At 47.7% G+C, this 23,934-nt stretch overlaps 16 non-coding genes across 16 annotated transcripts; all 16 read right to left on the bottom strand.

Annotated features, from left to right (window-relative positions):
- Positions 1 to 271: 271 nt before the first annotated feature.
- LOC142695531 (U2 spliceosomal RNA) lies at positions 272 to 462 on the bottom strand. The gene has a single exon (XR_012863639.1). It is a non-coding gene; the product is annotated as a U2 spliceosomal RNA (small nuclear RNA).
- A 1,300-nt stretch (positions 463 to 1,762) lies between these two features.
- On the bottom strand, positions 1,763 to 1,953 carry LOC142695030 (U2 spliceosomal RNA). The gene has a single exon (XR_012863185.1). It is a non-coding gene; the product is annotated as a U2 spliceosomal RNA (small nuclear RNA).
- Positions 1,954 to 3,242: 1,289 nt separating this feature from the next.
- On the bottom strand, positions 3,243 to 3,433 carry LOC142695532 (U2 spliceosomal RNA). Its single transcript, XR_012863640.1, has one exon. It is a non-coding gene; the product is annotated as a U2 spliceosomal RNA (small nuclear RNA).
- A 1,292-nt stretch (positions 3,434 to 4,725) lies between these two features.
- LOC142695032 (U2 spliceosomal RNA) lies at positions 4,726 to 4,916 on the bottom strand. Its single transcript, XR_012863187.1, has one exon. It is a non-coding gene; the product is annotated as a U2 spliceosomal RNA (small nuclear RNA).
- Positions 4,917 to 6,208: 1,292 nt separating this feature from the next.
- On the bottom strand, positions 6,209 to 6,399 carry LOC142695536 (U2 spliceosomal RNA). The gene has a single exon (XR_012863642.1). It is a non-coding gene; the product is annotated as a U2 spliceosomal RNA (small nuclear RNA).
- Positions 6,400 to 7,699: 1,300 nt separating this feature from the next.
- Positions 7,700 to 7,890, bottom strand: LOC142695033 (U2 spliceosomal RNA). Its single transcript, XR_012863188.1, has one exon. It is a non-coding gene; the product is annotated as a U2 spliceosomal RNA (small nuclear RNA).
- A 1,296-nt stretch (positions 7,891 to 9,186) lies between these two features.
- LOC142695034 (U2 spliceosomal RNA) lies at positions 9,187 to 9,377 on the bottom strand. The gene has a single exon (XR_012863189.1). It is a non-coding gene; the product is annotated as a U2 spliceosomal RNA (small nuclear RNA).
- Positions 9,378 to 10,669: 1,292 nt separating this feature from the next.
- On the bottom strand, positions 10,670 to 10,860 carry LOC142695537 (U2 spliceosomal RNA). The gene has a single exon (XR_012863643.1). It is a non-coding gene; the product is annotated as a U2 spliceosomal RNA (small nuclear RNA).
- A 1,300-nt stretch (positions 10,861 to 12,160) lies between these two features.
- LOC142695035 (U2 spliceosomal RNA) lies at positions 12,161 to 12,351 on the bottom strand. Its single transcript, XR_012863190.1, has one exon. It is a non-coding gene; the product is annotated as a U2 spliceosomal RNA (small nuclear RNA).
- A 1,296-nt stretch (positions 12,352 to 13,647) lies between these two features.
- Positions 13,648 to 13,838, bottom strand: LOC142695036 (U2 spliceosomal RNA). Its single transcript, XR_012863191.1, has one exon. It is a non-coding gene; the product is annotated as a U2 spliceosomal RNA (small nuclear RNA).
- Positions 13,839 to 15,126: 1,288 nt separating this feature from the next.
- On the bottom strand, positions 15,127 to 15,317 carry LOC142695538 (U2 spliceosomal RNA). The gene has a single exon (XR_012863644.1). It is a non-coding gene; the product is annotated as a U2 spliceosomal RNA (small nuclear RNA).
- Positions 15,318 to 16,596: 1,279 nt separating this feature from the next.
- LOC142695038 (U2 spliceosomal RNA) lies at positions 16,597 to 16,787 on the bottom strand. Its single transcript, XR_012863192.1, has one exon. It is a non-coding gene; the product is annotated as a U2 spliceosomal RNA (small nuclear RNA).
- Positions 16,788 to 18,076: 1,289 nt separating this feature from the next.
- On the bottom strand, positions 18,077 to 18,268 carry LOC142695562 (U2 spliceosomal RNA). The gene has a single exon (XR_012863666.1). It is a non-coding gene; the product is annotated as a U2 spliceosomal RNA (small nuclear RNA).
- Positions 18,269 to 19,564: 1,296 nt separating this feature from the next.
- LOC142695039 (U2 spliceosomal RNA) lies at positions 19,565 to 19,755 on the bottom strand. Its single transcript, XR_012863193.1, has one exon. It is a non-coding gene; the product is annotated as a U2 spliceosomal RNA (small nuclear RNA).
- Positions 19,756 to 21,039: 1,284 nt separating this feature from the next.
- On the bottom strand, positions 21,040 to 21,230 carry LOC142695040 (U2 spliceosomal RNA). The gene has a single exon (XR_012863194.1). It is a non-coding gene; the product is annotated as a U2 spliceosomal RNA (small nuclear RNA).
- A 1,300-nt stretch (positions 21,231 to 22,530) lies between these two features.
- LOC142695041 (U2 spliceosomal RNA) lies at positions 22,531 to 22,721 on the bottom strand. Its single transcript, XR_012863195.1, has one exon. It is a non-coding gene; the product is annotated as a U2 spliceosomal RNA (small nuclear RNA).
- Between the last annotated feature and the right edge of the window lie 1,213 nt (positions 22,722 to 23,934).

Raw genomic sequence — 23,934 nt, forward strand, 5'->3', positions numbered from 1 at the left:
CTTACCTAAAAGGGAGGGCGGAGAGAAGACAAGGAAGGTGAATGAGGTGTTCCAATGTGAAATGCCGGAAACACAGAAACACAGACGACACACAACAAGAGGTGGCAATCTATTCATTAATTGCATTTAATCAATGAGCTCATTATCACTCATGCATTGTCCAACAGGTGTTGAAATAATGGGATTAAAAGGGGAGATCCCTTCAGAAAGACAGAAACAATAGCAAAGACAAAAAACACTTTTGGAATCTGCTTTTAGTCAACACATAAGGAAAGGGTGCTCCGGTCCTGGAAATACTGCAATACCAGGTCAATGCGTGGAGTGGACAGAGCAAGCTCTATTTCCATCTCCCTGTTCTAAAAATCCATTTAATATATGGTCCCCAGATAGGGGACGTATCAGATATTAAACTGATAAGAACAGATACTACACTTGATCTTAGCCAAAAGGCCGAGAAGCGATAACCCGAACGGGCCGCGCGTTGCCCGAGCCTGCCCGATACTGCTGTTCAGCCCTTGCAGCGATTCAGCCTACTTCTAGGCAATTCCATGGGGCCCTGCAGGCTCACACACTCACAGCTACACGGGAGGTGAATAAAGGCCGGAGAGGAAGCCAGACAGGATTTGCTTCTTTTGCTTGCACCACAATGCAGTGCTGAAAGAGGAGGAATCTACATAAAAACGCCTTCCTGGCAACGCCCAAATGCCCTGCTGCCATGCAGATAAACACTGGCAGCGGCAGCAAGTGCATGCCCACAGCCACCCCTTGTTCCTTCACACCTTGTATCAGCTGTAATCCAGTCCAGTCCAGTGCTGCCTGCTGAGCAGCACTGACCAACACTGCCTGGGCCCAGGCTTTTATCTCTGAGGCCCCATTATGATGTCAGAAAGCTGGCTCTGGAATCCTGAGGGCTCCACTATGACACGTGCAAAGTTCCGTCTGAACTTTATATAAGACGGTGAGGCTCAGTCAGTCACTCAGTGTTGCCTGACAGGGCAACACTGCAACAGCCGGCCGCCAGGCTGTCTTTTTTTTGCACAGCTAGTTGCCTCCAGGAGGCCACAAGAGGGAGACAAGGGACTGCAAAATGGAAAATAGGCATCCACCAACTTTACAGACAACTTCTCCTTGCTCCTACAACCTCCATCCTTGCACAGTTTGTTATTCTTCTAGGTAACATAGTAACAAATCCAAATTGCTGCTCTCTTTGTAGGCAAGCAAGGCTTTGTTGCAACTGCAATTCTTACTTCTTCTTGAAATGTAGGGACGACAGTACATTCCATCACATCCATCTAGTGTACACAGGTAGGTCCATTGTGGCGGGCAGGCGAGCGGGCGGGCTGCTTTATTGGCTGTTTGCTGTTCCCCTACTCCACTCCACTATTTGACTGTTGTGCTGCATCAATCAATCAATCAATCAATCAATCAATCAATCAATCAATCAATCAATCAATCAATCAATCAGTGGCTGGCTCAGGTGCAGCTCTTTAACTTACCTAAAAGGGAGGGCGGAGAGAAGACAAGGAAGGTGAATGAGGTGTTCCAATGTGAAATGCCGGAAACACAGAAACACAGACGACACACAACAAGAGGTGGCAATCTATTCATTAATTGCATTTAATCAATGAGCTCATTATCACTCATGCATTGTCCAACAGGTGTTGAAATAATGGGATTAAAAGGGGAGATCCCTTCAGAAAGACAGAAACAATAGCAAAGACAAAAAACACTTTTGGAATCTGCTTTTAGTCAACACATAAGGAAAGGGTGCACCGGTCCTGGAAATACTGCAATACCAGGTCAATGCGTGGAGTGGACAGAGCAAGCTCTATTTCCATCTCCCTGTTCTAAAAATCCATTTAATATATGGTCCCCAGATAGGGGACGTATCAGATATTAAACTGATAAGAACAGATACTACACTTGATCTTAGCCAAAAGGCCGAGAAGCGATAACCCGAACGGGCCGCGCGTTGCCCGAGCCTGCCCGATACTGCTGTTCAGCCCTTGCAGCGATTCAGCCTACTTCTAGGCAATTCCATGGGGCCCTGCAGGCTCACACACTCACAGCTACACGGGAGGTGAATAAAGGCCGGAGAGGAAGCCAGACAGGATTTGCTTCTTTTGCTTGCACCACAATGCAGTGCTGAAAGAGGAGGAATCTACATAAAAACGCCTTCCTGGCAACGCCCAAATGCCCTGCTGCCATGCAGATAAACACTGGCAGCGGCAGCAAGTGCATGCCCACAGCCACCCCTTGTTCCTTCACACCTTGTATCAGCTGTAATCCAGTCCAGTCCAGTGCTGCCTGCTGAGCAGCACTGACCAACACTGCCTGGGCCCAGGCTTTTATCTCTGAGGCCCCATTATGATGTCAGAAAGCTGGCTCTGGAATCCTGAGGGCTCCACTATGACACGTGCAAAGTTCCGTCTGAACTTTATATAAGACGGTGAGGCTCAGTCAGTCACTCAGTGTTGCCTGAGAGGGCAACACTGCAACAGCCGGCCGCCAGGCTGTCTTTTTTTTTGCACAGCTAGTTGCCTCCAGGAGGCCACAAGAGGGAGACAAGGGACTGCAAAATGGAAAATAGGCATCCACCAACTTTACAGACAACTTCTCCTTGCTCCTACAACCTCCATCCTTGCACAGTTTGTTATTCTTCTAGGTAACATAGTAACAAATCCAAATTGCTGCTCTCTTTGTAGGCAAGCAAGGCTTTGTTGCAACTGCAATTCTTACTTCTTCTTGAAATGTAGGGACGACAGTACATTCCATCACATCCATCTAGTGTACACAGGTAGGTCCATTGTGGCGGGCAGGCGAGCGGGCGGGCTGCTTTATTGGCTGTTTGCTGTTCCCCTACTCCACTCCACTATTTGACTGTTGTGCTGCATCAATCAATCAATCAATCAATCAATCAATCAATCAATCAATCAATCAATCAGTGGCTGGCTCAGGTGCAGCTCTTTAACTTACCTAAAAGGGAGGGCGGAGAGAAGACAAGGAAGGTGAATGAGGTGTTCCAATGTGAAATGCCGGAAACACAGAAACACAGACGACACACAACAAGAGGTGGCAATCTATTCATTAATTGCATTTAATCAATGAGCTCATTATCACTCATGCATTGTCCAACAGGTGTTGAAATAATGGGATTAAAAGGGGAGATCCCTTCAGAAAGACAGAAACAATAGCAAAGACAAAAAACACTTTTGGAATCTGCTTTTAGTCAACACATAAGGAAAGGGTGCTCCGGTCCTGGAAATACTGCAATACCAGGTCAATGCGTGGAGTGGACAGAGCAAGCTCTATTTCCATCTCCCTGTTCTAAAAATCCATTTAATATATGGTCCCCAGATAGGGGACGTATCAGATATTAAACTGATAAGAACAGATACTACACTTGATCTTAGCCAAAAGGCCGAGAAGCGATAACCCGAACGGGCCGCGCGTTGCCCGAGCCTGCCCGATACTGCTGTTCAGCCCTTGCAGCGATTCAGCCTACTTCTAGGCAATTCCATGGGGCCCTGCAGGCTCACACACTCACAGCTACACGGGAGGTGAATAAAGGCCGGAGAGGAAGCCAGACAGGATTTGCTTCTTTTGCTTGCACCACAATGCAGTGCTGAAAGAGGAGGAATCTACATAAAAACGCCTTCCTGGCAACGCCCAAATGCCCTGCTGCCATGCAGATAAACACTGGCAGCGGCAGCAAGTGCATGCCCACAGCCACCCCTTGTTCCTTCACACCTTGTATCAGCTGTAATCCAGTCCAGTCCAGTGCTGCCTGCTGAGCAGCACTGACCAACACTGCCTGGGCCCAGGCTTTTATCTCTGAGGCCCCATTATGATGTCAGAAAGCTGGCTCTGGAATCCTGAGGGCTCCACTATGACACGTGCAAAGTTCCGTCTGAACTTTATATAAGACGGTGAGGCTCAGTCAGTCACTCAGTGTTGCCTGACAGGGCAACACTGCAACAGCCGGCCGCCAGGCTGTCTTTTTTTTGCACAGCTAGTTGCCTCCAGGAGGCCACAAGAGGGAGACAAGGGACTGCAAAATGGAAAATAGGCATCCACCAACTTTACAGACAACTTCTCCTTGCTCCTACAACCTCCATCCTTGCACAGTTTGTTATTCTTCTAGGTAACATAGTAACAAATCCAAATTGCTGCTCTCTTTGTAGGCAAGCAAGGCTTTGTTGCAACTGCAATTCTTACTTCTTCTTGAAATGTAGGGACGACAGTACATTCCATCACATCCATCTAGTGTACACAGGTAGGTCCATTGTGGCGGGCAGGCGAGCGGGCGGGCTGCTTTATTGGCTGTTTGCTGTTCCCCTACTCCACTCCACTATTTGACTGTTGTGCTGCATCAATCAATCAATCAATCAATCAATCAATCAATCAATCAATCAATCAATCAATCAGTGGCTGGCTCAGGTGCAGCTCTTTAACTTACCTAAAAGGGAGGGCGGAGAGAAGACAAGGAAGGTGAATGAGGTGTTCCAATGTGAAATGCCGGAAACACAGAAACACAGACGACACACAACAAGAGGTGGCAATCTATTCATTAATTGCATTTAATCAATGAGCTCATTATCACTCATGCATTGTCCAACAGGTGTTGAAATAATGGGATTAAAAGGGGAGATCCCTTCAGAAAGACAGAAACAATAGCAAAGACAAAAAACACTTTTGGAATCTGCTTTTAGTCAACACATAAGGAAAGGGTGCACCGGTCCTGGAAATACTGCAATACCAGGTCAATGCGTGGAGTGGACAGAGCAAGCTCTATTTCCATCTCCCTGTTCTAAAAATCCATTTAATATATGGTCCCCAGATAGGGGACGTATCAGATATTAAACTGATAAGAACAGATACTACACTTGATCTTAGCCAAAAGGCCGAGAAGCGATAACCCGAACGGGCCGCGCGTTGCCCGAGCCTGCCCGATACTGCTGTTCAGCCCTTGCAGCGATTCAGCCTACTTCTAGGCAATTCCATGGGGCCCTGCAGGCTCACACACTCACAGCTACACGGGAGGTGAATAAAGGCCGGAGAGGAAGCCAGACAGGATTTGCTTCTTTTGCTTGCACCACAATGCAGTGCTGAAAGAGGAGGAATCTACATAAAAACGCCTTCCTGGCAACGCCCAAATGCCCTGCTGCCATGCAGATAAACACTGGCAGCGGCAGCAAGTGCATGCCCACAGCCACCCCTTGTTCCTTCACACCTTGTATCAGCTGTAATCCAGTCCAGTCCAGTGCTGCCTGCTGAGCAGCACTGACCAACACTGCCTGGGCCCAGGCTTTTATCTCTGAGGCCCCATTATGATGTCAGAAAGCTGGCTCTGGAATCCTGAGGGCTCCACTATGACACGTGCAAAGTTCCGTCTGAACTTTATATAAGACGGTGAGGCTCAGTCAGTCACTCAGTGTTGCCTGAGAGGGCAACACTGCAACAGCCGGCCGCCAGGCTGTCTTTTTTTTGCACAGCTAGTTGCCTCCAGGAGGCCACAAGAGGGAGACAAGGGACTGCAAAATGGAAAATAGGCATCCACCAACTTTACAGACAACTTCTCCTTGCTCCTACAACCTCCATCCTTGCACAGTTTGTTATTCTTCTAGGTAACATAGTAACAAATCCAAATTGCTGCTCTCTTTGTAGGCAAGCAAGGCTTTGTTGCAACTGCAATTCTTACTTCTTCTTGAAATGTAGGGACGACAGTACATTCCATCACATCCATCTAGTGTACACAGGTAGGTCCATTGTGGCGGGCAGGCGAGCGGGCGGGCTGCTTTATTGGCTGTTTGCTGTTCCCCTACTCCACTCCACTATTTGACTGTTGTGCTGCATCAATCAATCAATCAATCAATCAATCAATCAATCAATCAATCAATCAATCAATCAGTGGCTGGCTCAGGTGCAGCTCTTTAACTTACCTAAAAGGGAGGGCGGAGAGAAGACAAGGAAGGTGAATGAGGTGTTCCAATGTGAAATGCCGGAAACACAGAAACACAGACGACACACAACAAGAGGTGGCAATCTATTCATTAATTGCATTTAATCAATGAGCTCATTATCACTCATGCATTGTCCAACAGGTGTTGAAATAATGGGATTAAAAGGGGAGATCCCTTCAGAAAGACAGAAACAATAGCAAAGACAAAAAACACTTTTGGAATCTGCTTTTAGTCAACACATAAGGAAAGGGTGCTCCGGTCCTGGAAATACTGCAATACCAGGTCAATGCGTGGAGTGGACAGAGCAAGCTCTATTTCCATCTCCCTGTTCTAAAAATCCATTTAATATATGGTCCCCAGATAGGGGACGTATCAGATATTAAACTGATAAGAACAGATACTACACTTGATCTTAGCCAAAAGGCCGAGAAGCGATAACCCGAACGGGCCGCGCGTTGCCCGAGCCTGCCCGATACTGCTGTTCAGCCCTTGCAGCGATTCAGCCTACTTCTAGGCAATTCCATGGGGCCCTGCAGGCTCACACACTCACAGCTACACGGGAGGTGAATAAAGGCCGGAGAGGAAGCCAGACAGGATTTGCTTCTTTTGCTTGCACCACAATGCAGTGCTGAAAGAGGAGGAATCTACATAAAAACGCCTTCCTGGCAACGCCCAAATGCCCTGCTGCCATGCAGATAAACACTGGCAGCGGCAGCAAGTGCATGCCCACAGCCACCCCTTGTTCCTTCACACCTTGTATCAGCTGTAATCCAGTCCAGTCCAGTGCTGCCTGCTGAGCAGCACTGACCAACACTGCCTGGGCCCAGGCTTTTATCTCTGAGGCCCCATTATGATGTCAGAAAGCTGGCTCTGGAATCCTGAGGGCTCCACTATGACACGTGCAAAGTTCCGTCTGAACTTTATATAAGACGGTGAGGCTCAGTCAGTCACTCAGTGTTGCCTGAGAGGGCAACACTGCAACAGCCGGCCGCCAGGCTGTCTTTTTTTTGCACAGCTAGTTGCCTCCAGGAGGCCACAAGAGGGAGACAAGGGACTGCAAAATGGAAAATAGGCATCCACCAACTTTACAGACAACTTCTCCTTGCTCCTACAACCTCCATCCTTGCACAGTTTGTTATTCTTCTAGGTAACATAGTAACAAATCCAAATTGCTGCTCTCTTTGTAGGCAAGCAAGGCTTTGTTGCAACTGCAATTCTTACTTCTTCTTGAAATGTAGGGACGACAGTACATTCCATCACATCCATCTAGTGTACACAGGTAGGTCCATTGTGGCGGGCAGGCGAGCGGGCGGGCTGCTTTATTGGCTGTTTGCTGTTCCCCTACTCCACTCCACTATTTGACTGTTGTGCTGCATCAATCAATCAATCAATCAATCAATCAATCAATCAATCAATCAATCAATCAATCAATCAATCAGTGGCTGGCTCAGGTGCAGCTCTTTAACTTACCTAAAAGGGAGGGCGGAGAGAAGACAAGGAAGGTGAATGAGGTGTTCCAATGTGAAATGCCGGAAACACAGAAACACAGACGACACACAACAAGAGGTGGCAATCTATTCATTAATTGCATTTAATCAATGAGCTCATTATCACTCATGCATTGTCCAACAGGTGTTGAAATAATGGGATTAAAAGGGGAGATCCCTTCAGAAAGACAGAAACAATAGCAAAGACAAAAAACACTTTTGGAATCTGCTTTTAGTCAACACATAAGGAAAGGGTGCACCGGTCCTGGAAATACTGCAATACCAGGTCAATGCGTGGAGTGGACAGAGCAAGCTCTATTTCCATCTCCCTGTTCTAAAAATCCATTTAATATATGGTCCCCAGATAGGGGACGTATCAGATATTAAACTGATAAGAACAGATACTACACTTGATCTTAGCCAAAAGGCCGAGAAGCGATAACCCGAACGGGCCGCGCGTTGCCCGAGCCTGCCCGATACTGCTGTTCAGCCCTTGCAGCGATTCAGCCTACTTCTAGGCAATTCCATGGGGCCCTGCAGGCTCACACACTCACAGCTACACGGGAGGTGAATAAAGGCCGGAGAGGAAGCCAGACAGGATTTGCTTCTTTTGCTTGCACCACAATGCAGTGCTGAAAGAGGAGGAATCTACATAAAAACGCCTTCCTGGCAACGCCCAAATGCCCTGCTGCCATGCAGATAAACACTGGCAGCGGCAGCAAGTGCATGCCCACAGCCACCCCTTGTTCCTTCACACCTTGTATCAGCTGTAATCCAGTCCAGTCCAGTGCTGCCTGCTGAGCAGCACTGACCAACACTGCCTGGGCCCAGGCTTTTATCTCTGAGGCCCCATTATGATGTCAGAAAGCTGGCTCTGGAATCCTGAGGGCTCCACTATGACACGTGCAAAGTTCCGTCTGAACTTTATATAAGACGGTGAGGCTCAGTCAGTCACTCAGTGTTGCCTGAGAGGGCAACACTGCAACAGCCGGCCGCCAGGCTGTCTTTTTTTTGCACAGCTAGTTGCCTCCAGGAGGCCACAAGAGGGAGACAAGGGACTGCAAAATGGAAAATAGGCATCCACCAACTTTACAGACAACTTCTCCTTGCTCCTACAACCTCCATCCTTGCACAGTTTGTTATTCTTCTAGGTAACATAGTAACAAATCCAAATTGCTGCTCTCTTTGTAGGCAAGCAAGGCTTTGTTGCAACTGCAATTCTTACTTCTTCTTGAAATGTAGGGACGACAGTACATTCCATCACATCCATCTAGTGTACACAGGTAGGTCCATTGTGGCGGGCAGGCGAGCGGGCGGGCTGCTTTATTGGCTGTTTGCTGTTCCCCTACTCCACTCCACTATTTGACTGTTGTGCTGCATCAATCAATCAATCAATCAATCAATCAATCAATCAATCAATCAATCAATCAATCAATCAGTGGCTGGCTCAGGTGCAGCTCTTTAACTTACCTAAAAGGGAGGGCGGAGAGAAGACAAGGAAGGTGAATGAGGTGTTCCAATGTGAAATGCCGGAAACACAGAAACACAGACGACACACAACAAGAGGTGGCAATCTATTCATTAATTGCATTTAATCAATGAGCTCATTATCACTCATGCATTGTCCAACAGGTGTTGAAATAATGGGATTAAAAGGGGAGATCCCTTCAGAAAGACAGAAACAATAGCAAAGACAAAAAACACTTTTGGAATCTGCTTTTAGTCAACACATAAGGAAAGGGTGCACCGGTCCTGGAAATACTGCAATACCAGGTCAATGCGTGGAGTGGACAGAGCAAGCTCTATTTCCATCTCCCTGTTCTAAAAATCCATTTAATATATGGTCCCCAGATAGGGGACGTATCAGATATTAAACTGATAAGAACAGATACTACACTTGATCTTAGCCAAAAGGCCGAGAAGCGATAACCCGAACGGGCCGCGCGTTGCCCGAGCCTGCCCGATACTGCTGTTCAGCCCTTGCAGCGATTCAGCCTACTTCTAGGCAATTCCATGGGGCCCTGCAGGCTCACACACTCACAGCTACACGGGAGGTGAATAAAGGCCGGAGAGGAAGCCAGACAGGATTTGCTTCTTTTGCTTGCACCACAATGCAGTGCTGAAAGAGGAGGAATCTACATAAAAACGCCTTCCTGGCAACGCCCAAATGCCCTGCTGCCATGCAGATAAACACTGGCAGCGGCAGCAAGTGCATGCCCACAGCCACCCCTTGTTCCTTCACACCTTGTATCAGCTGTAATCCAGTCCAGTCCAGTGCTGCCTGCTGAGCAGCACTGACCAACACTGCCTGGGCCCAGGCTTTTATCTCTGAGGCCCCATTATGATGTCAGAAAGCTGGCTCTGGAATCCTGAGGGCTCCACTATGACACGTGCAAAGTTCCGTCTGAACTTTATATAAGACGGTGAGGCTCAGTCAGTCACTCAGTGTTGCCTGAGAGGGCAACACTGCAACAGCCGGCCGCCAGGCTGTCTTTTTTTTGCACAGCTAGTTGCCTCCAGGAGGCCACAAGAGGGAGACAAGGGACTGCAAAATGGAAAATAGGCATCCACCAACTTTACAGACAACTTCTCCTTGCTCCTACAACCTCCATCCTTGCACAGTTTGTTATTCTTCTAGGTAACATAGTAACAAATCCAAATTGCTGCTCTCTTTGTAGGCAAGCAAGGCTTTGTTGCAACTGCAATTCTTACTTCTTCTTGAAATGTAGGGACGACAGTACATTCCATCACATCCATCTAGTGTACACAGGTAGGTCCATTGTGGCGGGCAGGCGAGCGGGCGGGCTGCTTTATTGGCTGTTTGCTGTTCCCCTACTCCACTCCACTATTTGACTGTTGTGCTGCATCAATCAATCAATCAATCAATCAATCAATCAATCAATCAATCAATCAATCAATCAGTGGCTGGCTCAGGTGCAGCTCTTTAACTTACCTAAAAGGGAGGGCGGAGAGAAGACAAGGAAGGTGAATGAGGTGTTCCAATGTGAAATGCCGGAAACACAGAAACACAGACGACACACAACAAGAGGTGGCAATCTATTCATTAATTGCATTTAATCAATGAGCTCATTATCACTCATGCATTGTCCAACAGGTGTTGAAATAATGGGATTAAAAGGGGAGATCCCTTCAGAAAGACAGAAACAATAGCAAAGACAAAAAACACTTTTGGAATCTGCTTTTAGTCAACACATAAGGAAAGGGTGCTCCGGTCCTGGAAATACTGCAATACCAGGTCAATGCGTGGAGTGGACAGAGCAAGCTCTATTTCCATCTCCCTGTTCTAAAAATCCATTTAATATATGGTCCCCAGATAGGGGACGTATCAGATATTAAACTGATAAGAACAGATACTACACTTGATCTTAGCCAAAAGGCCGAGAAGCGATAACCCGAACGGGCCGCGCGTTGCCCGAGCCTGCCCGATACTGCTGTTCAGCCCTTGCAGCGATTCAGCCTACTTCTAGGCAATTCCATGGGGCCCTGCAGGCTCACACACTCACAGCTACACGGGAGGTGAATAAAGGCCGGAGAGGAAGCCAGACAGGATTTGCTTCTTTTGCTTGCACCACAATGCAGTGCTGAAAGAGGAGGAATCTACATAAAAACGCCTTCCTGGCAACGCCCAAATGCCCTGCTGCCATGCAGATAAACACTGGCAGCGGCAGCAAGTGCATGCCCACAGCCACCCCTTGTTCCTTCACACCTTGTATCAGCTGTAATCCAGTCCAGTCCAGTGCTGCCTGCTGAGCAGCACTGACCAACACTGCCTGGGCCCAGGCTTTTATCTCTGAGGCCCCATTATGATGTCAGAAAGCTGGCTCTGGAATCCTGAGGGCTCCACTATGACACGTGCAAAGTTCCGTCTGAACTTTATATAAGACGGTGAGGCTCAGTCAGTCACTCAGTGTTGCCTGAGAGGGCAACACTGCAACAGCCGGCCGCCAGGCTGTCTTTTTTTTGCACAGCTAGTTGCCTCCAGGAGGCCACAAGAGGGAGACAAGGGACTGCAAAATGGAAAATAGGCATCCACCAACTTTACAGACAACTTCTCCTTGCTCCTACAACCTCCATCCTTGCACAGTTTGTTATTCTTCTAGGTAACATAGTAACAAATCCAAATTGCTGCTCTCTTTGTAGGCAAGCAAGGCTTTGTTGCAACTGCAATTCTTACTTCTTCTTGAAATGTAGGGACGACAGTACATTCCATCACATCCATCTAGTGTACACAGGTAGGTCCATTGTGGCGGGCAGGCGAGCGGGCGGGCTGCTTTATTGGCTGTTTGCTGTTCCCCTACTCCACTCCACTATTTGACTGTTGTGCTGCATCAATCAATCAATCAATCAATCAATCAATCAATCAATCAATCAATCAATCAATCAATCAATCAGTGGCTGGCTCAGGTGCAGCTCTTTAACTTACCTAAAAGGGAGGGCGGAGAGAAGACAAGGAAGGTGAATGAGGTGTTCCAATGTGAAATGCCGGAAACACAGAAACACAGACGACACACAACAAGAGGTGGCAATCTATTCATTAATTGCATTTAATCAATGAGCTCATTATCACTCATGCATTGTCCAACAGGTGTTGAAATAATGGGATTAAAAGGGGAGATCCCTTCAGAAAGACAGAAACAATAGCAAAGACAAAAAACACTTTTGGAATCTGCTTTTAGTCAACACATAAGGAAAGGGTGCACCGGTCCTGGAAATACTGCAATACCAGGTCAATGCGTGGAGTGGACAGAGCAAGCTCTATTTCCATCTCCCTGTTCTAAAAATCCATTTAATATATGGTCCCCAGATAGGGGACGTATCAGATATTAAACTGATAAGAACAGATACTACACTTGATCTTAGCCAAAAGGCCGAGAAGCGATAACCCGAACGGGCCGCGCGTTGCCCGAGCCTGCCCGATACTGCTGTTCAGCCCTTGCAGCGATTCAGCCTACTTCTAGGCAATTCCATGGGGCCCTGCAGGCTCACACACTCACAGCTACACGGGAGGTGAATAAAGGCCGGAGAGGAAGCCAGACAGGATTTGCTTCTTTTGCTTGCACCACAATGCAGTGCTGAAAGAGGAGGAATCTACATAAAAACGCCTTCCTGGCAACGCCCAAATGCCCTGCTGCCATGCAGATAAACACTGGCAGCGGCAGCAAGTGCATGCCCACAGCCACCCCTTGTTCCTTCACACCTTGTATCAGCTGTAATCCAGTCCAGTCCAGTGCTGCCTGCTGAGCAGCACTGACCAACACTGCCTGGGCCCAGGCTTTTATCTCTGAGGCCCCATTATGATGTCAGAAAGCTGGCTCTGGAATCCTGAGGGCTCCACTATGACACGTGCAAAGTTCCGTCTGAACTTTATATAAGACGGTGAGGCTCAGTCAGTCACTCAGTGTTGCCTGAGAGGGCAACACTGCAACAGCCGGCCGCCAGGCTGTCTTTTTTTTGCACAGCTAGTTGCCTCCAGGAGGCCACAAGAGGGAGACAAGGGACTGCAAAATGGAAAATAGGCATCCACCAACTTTACAGACAACTTCTCCTTGCTCCTACAACCTCCATCCTTGCACAGTTTGTTATTCTTCTAGGTAACATAGTAACAAATCCAAATTGCTGCTCTCTTTGTAGGCAAGCAAGGCTTTGTTGCAACTGCAATTCTTACTTCTTCTTGAAATGTAGGGACGACAGTACATTCCATCACATCCATCTAGTGTACACAGGTAGGTCCATTGTGGCGGGCAGGCGAGCGGGCGGGCTGCTTTATTGGCTGTTTGCTGTTCCCCTACTCCACTCCACTATTTGACTGTTGTGCTGCATCAATCAATCAATCAATCAATCAATCAATCAATCAATCAATCAATCAATCAATCAATCAGTGGCTGGCTCAGGTGCAGCTCTTTAACTTACCTAAAAGGGAGGGCGGAGAGAAGACAAGGAAGGTGAATGAGGTGTTCCAATGTGAAATGCCGGAAACACAGAAACACAGACGACACACAACAAGAGGTGGCAATCTATTCATTAATTGCATTTAATCAATGAGCTCATTATCACTCATGCATTGTCCAACAGGTGTTGAAATAATGGGATTAAAAGGGGAGATCCCTTCAGAAAGACAGAAACAATAGCAAAGACAAAAAACACTTTTGGAATCTGCTTTTAGTCAACACATAAGGAAAGGGTGCACCGGTCCTGGAAATACTGCAATACCAGGTCAATGCGTGGAGTGGACAGAGCAAGCTCTATTTCCATCTCCCTGTTCTAAAAATCCATTTAATATATGGTCCCCAGATAGGGGACGTATCAGATATTAAACTGATAAGAACAGATACTACACTTGATCTTAGCCAAAAGGCCGAGAAGCGATAACCCGAACGGGCCGCGCGTTGCCCGAGCCTGCCCGATACTGCTGTTCAGCCCTTGCAGCGATTCAGCCTACTTCTAGGCAATTCCATGGGGCCCTGCAGGCTCACACACTCACAGCTACACGGGAGGTGAATAAAGGCCGGAGAGGAAGCCAGACAGGATTTGCTTCTTTTGCTTGCACCACAATGCAGTGCTGAAAGAGGAGGAATCTACATAAAAACGCCTTCCTGGCAACGCCCAAATGCCCTGCTGCCATGCAGATAAACACTGGCAGCGGCAGCAAGTGCATGCCCACAGCCACCCCTTGTTCCTTCACACCTTGTATCAGCTGTAATCCAGTCCAGTCCAGTGCTGCCTGCTGAGCAGCACTGACCAACACTGCCTGGGCCCAGGCTTTTATCTCTGAGGCCCCATTATGATGTCAGAAAGCTGGCTCTGGAATCCTGAGGGCTCCACTATGACACGTGCAAAGTTCCGTCTGAACTTTATATAAGACGGTGAGGCTCAGTCAGTCACTCAGTGTTGCCTGAGAGGGCAACACTGCAACAGCCGGCCGCCAGGCTGTCTTTTTTTTGCACAGCTAGTTGCCTCCAGGAGGCCACAAGAGGGAGACAAGGGACTGCAAAATGGAAAATAGGCATCCACCAACTTTACAGACAACTTCTCCTTGCTCCTACAACCTCCATCCTTGCACAGTTTGTTATTCTTCTAGGTAACATAGTAACAAATCCAAATTGCTGCTCTCTTTGTAGGCAAGCAAGGCTTTGTTGCAACTGCAATTCTTACTTCTTCTTGAAATGTAGGGACGACAGTACATTCCATCACATCCATCTAGTGTACACAGGTAGGTCCATTGTGGCGGGCAGGCGAGCGGGCGGGCTGCTTTATTGGCTGTTTGCTGTTCCCCTACTCCACTCCACTATTTGACTGTTGTGCTGCATCAATCAATCAATCAATCAATCAATCAATCAATCAATCAATCAATCAATCAGTGGCTGGCTCAGGTGCAGCTCTTTAACTTACCTAAAAGGGAGGGCGGAGAGAAGACAAGGAAGGTGAATGAGGTGTTCCAATGTGAAATGCCGGAAACACAGAAACACAGACGACACACAACAAGAGGTGGCAATCTATTCATTAATTGCATTTAATCAATGAGCTCATTATCACTCATGCATTGTCCAACAGGTGTTGAAATAATGGGATTAAAAGGGGAGATCCCTTCAGAAAGACAGAAACAATAGCAAAGACAAAAAACACTTTTGGAATCTGCTTTTAGTCAACACATAAGGAAAGGGTGCTCCGGTCCTGGAAATACTGCAATACCAGGTCAATGCGTGGAGTGGACAGAGCAAGCTCTATTTCCATCTCCCTGTTCTAAAAATCCATTTAATATATGGTCCCCAGATAGGGGACGTATCAGATATTAAACTGATAAGAACAGATACTACACTTGATCTTAGCCAAAAGGCCGAGAAGCGATAACCCGAACGGGCCGCGCGTTGCCCGAGCCTGCCCGATACTGCTGTTCAGCCCTTGCAGCGATTCAGCCTACTTCTAGGCAATTCCATGGGGCCCTGCAGGCTCACACACTCACAGCTACACGGGAGGTGAATAAAGGCCGGAGAGGAAGCCAGACAGGATTTGCTTCTTTTGCTTGCACCACAATGCAGTGCTGAAAGAGGAGGAATCTACATAAAAACGCCTTCCTGGCAACGCCCAAATGCCCTGCTGCCATGCAGATAAACACTGGCAGCGGCAGCAAGTGCATGCCCACAGCCACCCCTTGTTCCTTCACACCTTGTATCAGCTGTAATCCAGTCCAGTCCAGTGCTGCCTGCTGAGCAGCACTGACCAACACTGCCTGGGCCCAGGCTTTTATCTCTGAGGCCCCATTATGATGTCAGAAAGCTGGCTCTGGAATCCTGAGGGCTCCACTATGACACGTGCAAAGTTCCGTCTGAACTTTATATAAGACGGTGAGGCTCAGTCAGTCACTCAGTGTTGCCTGAGAGGGCAACACTGCAACAGCCGGCCGCCAGGCTGTCTTTTTTTTGCACAGCTAGTTGCCTCCAGGAGGCCACAAGAGGGAGACAAGGGACTGCAAAATGGAAAATAGGCATCCACCAACTTTACAGACAACTTCTCCTTGCTCCTACAACCTCCATCCTTGCACAGTTTGTTATTCTTCTAGGTAACATAGTAACAAATCCAAATTGCTGCTCTGCAAGGCTTTGTTGCAACTGCAATTCTTACTTCTTCTTGAAATGTAGGGACGACAGTACATTCCATCACATCCATCTAGTGTACACAGGTAGGTCCATTGTGGCGGGCAGGCGAGCGGGCGGGCTGCTTTATTGGCTGTTTGCTGTTCCCCTACTCCACTCCACTATTTGACTGTTGTGCTGCATCAATCAATCAATCAATCAATCAATCAATCAATCAATCAATCAATCAATCAATCGTGGCTGGCTTAGGTGCAGCTCTTTAACTTACCTAAAAGGGAGGGCGGAGAGAAGACAAGGAAGGTGAATGAGGTGTTCCAATGTGAAATGCCGGAAACACAGAAACACAGACGACACACAACAAGAGGTGGCAATCTATTCATTAATTGCATTTAATCAATGAGCTCATTATCACTCATGCATTGTCCAACAGGTGTTGAAATAATGGGATTAAAAGGGGAGATCCCTTCAGAAAGACAGAAACAATAGCAAAGACAAAAAACACTTTTGGAATCTGCTTTTAGTCAACACATAAGGAAAGGGTGCACCGGTCCTGGAAATACTGCAATACCAGGTCAATGCGTGGAGTGGACAGAGCAAGCTCTATTTCCATCTCCCTGTTCTAAAAATCCATTTAATATATGGTCCCCAGATAGGGGACGTATCAGATATTAAACTGATAAGAACAGATACTACACTTGATCTTAGCCAAAAGGCCGAGAAGCGATAACCCGAACGGGCCGCGCGTTGCCCGAGCCTGCCCGATACTGCTGTTCAGCCCTTGCAGCGATTCAGCCTACTTCTAGGCAATTCCATGGGGCCCTGCAGGCTCACACACTCACAGCTACACGGGAGGTGAATAAAGGCCGGAGAGGAAGCCAGACAGGATTTGCTTCTTTTGCTTGCACCACAATGCAGTGCTGAAAGAGGAGGAATCTACATAAAAACGCCTTCCTGGCAACGCCCAAATGCCCTGCTGCCATGCAGATAAACACTGGCAGCGGCAGCAAGTGCATGCCCACAGCCACCCCTTGTTCCTTCACACCTTGTATCAGCTGTAATCCAGTCCAGTCCAGTGCTGCCTGCTGAGCAGCACTGACCAACACTGCCTGGGCCCAGGCTTTTATCTCTGAGGCCCCATTATGATGTCAGAAAGCTGGCTCTGGAATCCTGAGGGCTCCACTATGACACGTGCAAAGTTCCGTCTGAACTTTATATAAGACGGTGAGGCTCAGTCAGTCACTCAGTGTTGCCTGAGAGGGCAACACTGCAACAGCCGGCCGCCAGGCTGTCTTTTTTTTGCACAGCTAGTTGCCTCCAGGAGGCCACAAGAGGGAGACAAGGGACTGCAAAATGGAAAATAGGCATCCACCAACTTTACAGACAACTTCTCCTTGCTCCTACAACCTCCATCCTTGCACAGTTTGTTATTCTTCTAGGTAACATAGTAACAAATCCAAATTGCTGCTCTCTTTGTAGGCAAGCAAGGCTTTGTTGCAACTGCAATTCTTACTTCTTCTTGAAATGTAGGGACGACAGTACATTCCATCACATCCATCTAGTGTACACAGGTAGGTCCATTGTGGCGGGCAGGCGAGCGGGGCGGGCTGCTTTATTGGCTGTTTGCTGTTCCCCTACTCCACTCCACTATTTGACTGTTGTGCTGCATCAATCAATCAATCAATCAATCAATCAATCAATCAATCAATCAATCAATCAGTGGCTGGCTCAGGTGCAGCTCTTTAACTTACCTAAAAGGGAGGGCGGAGAGAAGACAAGGAAGGTGAATGAGGTGTTCCAATGTGAAATGCCGGAAACACAGAAACACAGACGACACACAACAAGAGGTGGCAATCTATTCATTAATTGCATTTAATCAATGAGCTCATTATCACTCATGCATTGTCCAACAGGTGTTGAAATAATGGGATTAAAAGGGGAGATCCCTTCAGAAAGACAGAAACAATAGCAAAGACAAAAAACACTTTTGGAATCTGCTTTTAGTCAACACATAAGGAAAGGGTGCTCCGGTCCTGGAAATACTGCAATACCAGGTCAATGCGTGGAGTGGACAGAGCAAGCTCTATTTCCATCTCCCTGTTCTAAAAATCCATTTAATATATGGTCCCCAGATAGGGGACGTATCAGATATTAAACTGATAAGAACAGATACTACACTTGATCTTAGCCAAAAAGGCCGAGAAGCGATAACCCGAACGGGCCGCGCGTTGCCCGAGCCTGCCCGATACTGCTGTTCAGCCCTTGCAGCGATTCAGCCTACTTCTAGGCAATTCCATGGGGCCCTGCAGGCTCACACACTCACAGCTACACGGGAGGTGAATAAAGGCCGGAGAGGAAGCCAGACAGGATTTGCTTCTTTTGCTTGCACCACAATGCAGTGCTGAAAGAGGAGGAATCTACATAAAAACGCCTTCCTGGCAACGCCCAAATGCCCTGCTGCCATGCAGATAAACACTGGCAGCGGCAGCAAGTGCATGCCCACAGCCACCCCTTGTTCCTTCACACCTTGTATCAGCTGTAATCCAGTCCAGTCCAGTGCTGCCTGCTGAGCAGCACTGACCAACACTGCCTGGGCCCAGGCTTTTATCTCTGAGGCCCCATTATGATGTCAGAAAGCTGGCTCTGGAATCCTGAGGGCTCCACTATGAGACGTGCAAAGTTCCGTCTGAACTTTATATAAGACGGTGAGGCTCAGTCAGTCACTCAGTGTTGCCTGAGAGGGCAACACTGCAACAGCCGGCCGCCAGGCTGTCTTTTTTTTGCACAGCTAGTTGCCTCCAGGAGGCCACAAGAGGGAGACAAGGGACTGCAAAATGGAAAATAGGCATCCACCAACTTTACAGACAACTTCTCCTTGCTCCTACAACCTCCATCCTTGCACAGTTTGTTATTCTTCTAGGTAACATAGTAACAAATCCAAATTGCTGCTCTCTTTGTAGGCAAGCAAGGCTTTGTTGCAACTGCAATTCTTACTTCTTCTTGAAATGTAGGGACGACAGTACATTCCATCACATCCATCTAGTGTACACAGGTAGGTCCATTGTGGCGGGCAGGCGAGCGGGCGGGCTGCTTTATTGGCTGTTTGCTGTTCCCCTACTCCACTCCACTATTTGACTGTTGTGCTGCATCAATCAATCAATCAATCAATCAATCAATCAATCAATCAATCAATCAATCAATCAATCAGTGGCTGGCTCAGGTGCAGCTCTTTAACTTACCTAAAAGGGAGGGCGGAGAGAAGACAAGGAAGGTGAATGAGGTGTTCCAATGTGAAATGCCGGAAACACAGAAACACAGACGACACACAACAAGAGGTGGCAATCTATTCATTAATTGCATTTAATCAATGAGCTCATTATCACTCATGCATTGTCCAACAGGTGTTGAAATAATGGGATTAAAAGGGGAGATCCCTTCAGAAAGACAGAAACAATAGCAAAGACAAAAAACACTTTTGGAATCTGCTTTTAGTCAACACATAAGGAAAGGGTGCACCGGTCCTGGAAATACTGCAATACCAGGTCAATGCGTGGAGTGGACAGAGCAAGCTCTATTTCCATCTCCCTGTTCTAAAAATCCATTTAATATATGGTCCCCAGATAGGGGACGTATCAGATATTAAACTGATAAGAACAGATACTACACTTGATCTTAGCCAAAAGGCCGAGAAGCGATAACCCGAACGGGCCGCGCGTTGCCCGAGCCTGCCCGATACTGCTGTTCAGCCCTTGCAGCGATTCAGCCTACTTCTAGGCAATTCCATGGGGCCCTGCAGGCTCACACACTCACAGCTACACGGGAGGTGAATAAAGGCCGGAGAGGAAGCCAGACAGGATTTGCTTCTTTTGCTTGCACCACAATGCAGTGCTGAAAGAGGAGGAATCTACATAAAAACGCCTTCCTGGCAACGCCCAAATGCCCTGCTGCCATGCAGATAAACACTGGCAGCGGCAGCAAGTGCATGCCCACAGCCACCCCTTGTTCCTTCACACCTTGTATCAGCTGTAATCCAGTCCAGTCCAGTGCTGCCTGCTGAGCAGCACTGACCAACACTGCCTGGGCCCAGGCTTTTATCTCTGAGGCCCCATTATGATGTCAGAAAGCTGGCTCTGGAATCCTGAGGGCTCCACTATGACACGTGCAAAGTTCCGTCTGAACTTTATATAAGACGGTGAGGCTCAGTCAGTCACTCAGTGTTGCCTGACAGGGCAACACTGCAACAGCCGGCCGCCAGGCTGTCTTTTTTTTGCACAGCTAGTTGCCTCCAGGAGGCCACAAGAGGGAGACAAGGGACTGCAAAATGGAAAATAGGCATCCACCAACTTTACAGACAACTTCTCCTTGCTCCTACAACCTCCATCCTTGCACAGTTTGTTATTCTTCTAGGTAACATAGTAACAAATCCAAATTGCTGCTCTCTTTGTAGGCAAGCAAGGCTTTGTTGCAACTGCAATTCTTACTTCTTCTTGAAATGTAGGGACGACAGTACATTCCATCACATCCATCTAGTGTACACAGGTAGGTCCATTGTGGCGGGCAGGCGAGCGGGCGGGCTGCTTTATTGGCTGTTTGCTGTTCCCCTACTCCACTCCACTATTTGACTGTTGTGCTGCATCAATCAATCAATCAATCAATCAATCAATCAATCAATCAATCAATCAGTGGCTGGCTCAGGTGCAGCTCTTTAACTTACCTAAAAGGGAGGGCGGAGAGAAGACAAGGAAGGTGAATGAGGTGTTCCAATGTGAAATGCCGGAAACACAGAAACACAGACGACACACAACAAGAGGTGGCAATCTATTCATTAATTGCATTTAATCAATGAGCTCATTATCACTCATGCATTGTCCAACAGGTGTTGAAATAATGGGATTAAAAGGGGAGATCCCTTCAGAAAGACAGAAACAATAGCAAAGACAAAAAACACTTTTGGAATCTGCTTTTAGTCAACACATAAGGAAAGGGTGCACCGGTCCTGGAAATACTGCAATACCAGGTCAATGCGTGGAGTGGACAGAGCAAGCTCTATTTCCATCTCCCTGTTCTAAAAATCCATTTAATATATGGTCCCCAGATAGGGGACGTATCAGATATTAAACTGATAAGAACAGATACTACACTTGATCTTAGCCAAAAGGCCGAGAAGCGATAACCCGAACGGGCCGCGCGTTGCCCGAGCCTGCCCGATACTGCTGTTCAGCCCTTGCAGCGATTCAGCCTACTTCTAGGCAATTCCATGGGGCCCTGCAGGCTCACACACTCACAGCTACACGGGAGGTGAATAAAGGCCGGAGAGGAAGCCAGACAGGATTTGCTTCTTTTGCTTGCACCACAATGCAGTGCTGAAAGAGGAGGAATCTACATAAAAACGCCTTCCTGGCAACGCCCAAATGCCCTGCTGCCATGCAGATAAACACTGGCAGCGGCAGCAAGTGCATGCCCACAGCCACCCCTTGTTCCTTCACACCTTGTATCAGCTGTAATCCAGTCCAGTCCAGTGCTGCCTGCTGAGCAGCACTGACCAACACTGCCTGGGCCCAGGCTTTTATCTCTGAGGCCCCATTATGATGTCAGAAAGCTGGCTCTGGAATCCTGAGGGCTCCACTATGACACGTGCAAAGTTCCGTCTGAACTTTATATAAGACGGTGAGGCTCAGTCAGTCACTCAGTGTTGCCTGAGAGGGCAACACTGCAACAGCCGGCCGCCAGGCTGTCTTTTTTTTGCACAGCTAGTTGCCTCCAGGAGGCCACAAGAGGGAGACAAGGGACTGCAAAATGGAAAATAGGCATCCACCAACTTTACAGACAACTTCTCCTTGCTCCTACAACCTCCATCCTTGCACAGTTTGTTATTCTTCTAGGTAACATAGTAACAAATCCAAATTGCTGCTCTCTTTGTAGGCAAGCAAGGCTTTGTTGCAACTGCAATTCTTACTTCTTCTTGAAATGTAGGGACGACAGTACATTCCATCACATCCATCTAGTGTACACAGGTAGGTCCATTGTGGCGGGCAGGCGAGCGGGCGGGCTGCTTTATTGGCTGTTTGCTGTTCCCCTACTCCACTCCACTATTTGACTGTTGTGCTGCATCAATCAATCAATCAATCAATCAATCAATCAATCAATCAATCAATCAATCAATCAATCAATCAGTGGCTGGCTCAGGTGCAGCTCTTTAACTTACCTAAAAGGGAGGGCGGAGAGAAGACAAGGAAGGTGAATGAGGTGTTCCAATGTGAAATGCCGGAAACACAGAAACACAGACGACACACAACAAGAGGTGGCAATCTATTCATTAATTGCATTTAATCAATGAGCTCATTATCACTCATGCATTGTCCAACAGGTGTTGAAATAATGGGATTAAAAGGGGAGATCCCTTCAGAAAGACAGAAACAATAGCAAAGACAAAAAACACTTTTGGAATCTGCTTTTAGTCAACACATAAGGAAAGGGTGCACCGGTCCTGGAAATACTGCAATACCAGGTCAATGCGTGGAGTGGACAGAGCAAGCTCTATTTCCATCTCCCTGTTCTAAAAATCCATTTAATATATGGTCCCCAGATAGGGGACGTATCAGATATTAAACTGATAAGAACAGATACTACACTTGATCTTAGCCAAAAGGCCGAGAAGCGATAACCCGAACGGGCCGCGCGTTGCCCGAGCCTGCCCGATACTGCTGTTCAGCCCTTGCAGCGATTCAGCCTACTTCTAGGCAATTCCATGGGGCCCTGCAGGCTCACACACTCACAGCTACACGGGAGGTGAATAAAGGCCGGAGAGGAAGCCAGACAGGATTTGCTTCTTTTGCTTGCACCACAATGCAGTGCTGAAAGAGGAGGAATCTACATAAAAACGCCTTCCTGGCAACGCCCAAATGCCCTGCTGCCATGCAGATAAACACTGGCAGCGGCAGCAAGTGCATGCCCACAGCCACCCCTTGTTCCTTCACACCTTGTATCAGCTGTAATCCAGTCCAGTCCAGTGCTGCCTGCTGAGCAGCACTGACCAACACTGCCTGGGCCCAGGCTTTTATCTCTGAGGCCCCATTATGATGTCAGAAAGCTGGCTCTGGAATCCTGAGGGCTCCACTATGACACGTGCAAAGTTCCGTCTGAACTTTATATAAGACGGTGAGGCTCAGTCAGTCACTCAGTGTTGCCTGAGAGGGCAACACTGCAACAGCCGGCCGCCAGGCTGTCTTTTTTTTGCACAGCTAGTTGCCTCCAGGAGGCCACAAGAGGGAGACAAGGGACTGCAAAATGGAAAATAGGCATCCACCAACTTTACAGACAACTTCTCCTTGCTCCTACAACCTCCATCCTTGCACAGTTTGTTATTCTTCTAGGTAACATAGTAACAAATCCAAATTGCTGCTCTCTTTGTAGGCAAGCAAGGCTTTGTTGCAACTGCAATTCTTACTTCTTCTTGAAATGTAGGGACGACAGTACATTCCATCACATCCATCTAGTGTACACAGGTAGGTCCATTGTGGCGGGCAGGCGAGCGGGCGGGCTGCTTTATTGGCTGTTTGCTGTTCCCCTACTCCACTCCACTATTTGACTGTTGTGCTGCATCAATCAATCAATCAATCAATCAATCAATCAATCAATCAATCAATCAGTGGCTGGCTCAGGTGCAGCTCTTTAACTTACCTAAAAGGGAGGGCGGAGAGAAGACAAGGAAGGTGAATGAGGTGTTCCAATGTGAAATGCCGGAAACACAGAAACACAGACGACACACAACAAGAGGTGGCAATCTATTCATTAATTGCATTTAATCAATGAGCTCATTATCACTCATGCATTGTCCAACAGGTGTTGAAATAATGGGATTAAAAGGGGAGATCC

Source organism: Rhinoderma darwinii, assembly GCF_050947455.1.
Source record: "Rhinoderma darwinii isolate aRhiDar2 chromosome 5 unlocalized genomic scaffold, aRhiDar2.hap1 SUPER_5_unloc_47, whole genome shotgun sequence".
Lineage (NCBI taxonomy): Eukaryota > Metazoa > Chordata > Amphibia > Anura > Rhinodermatidae > Rhinoderma > Rhinoderma darwinii.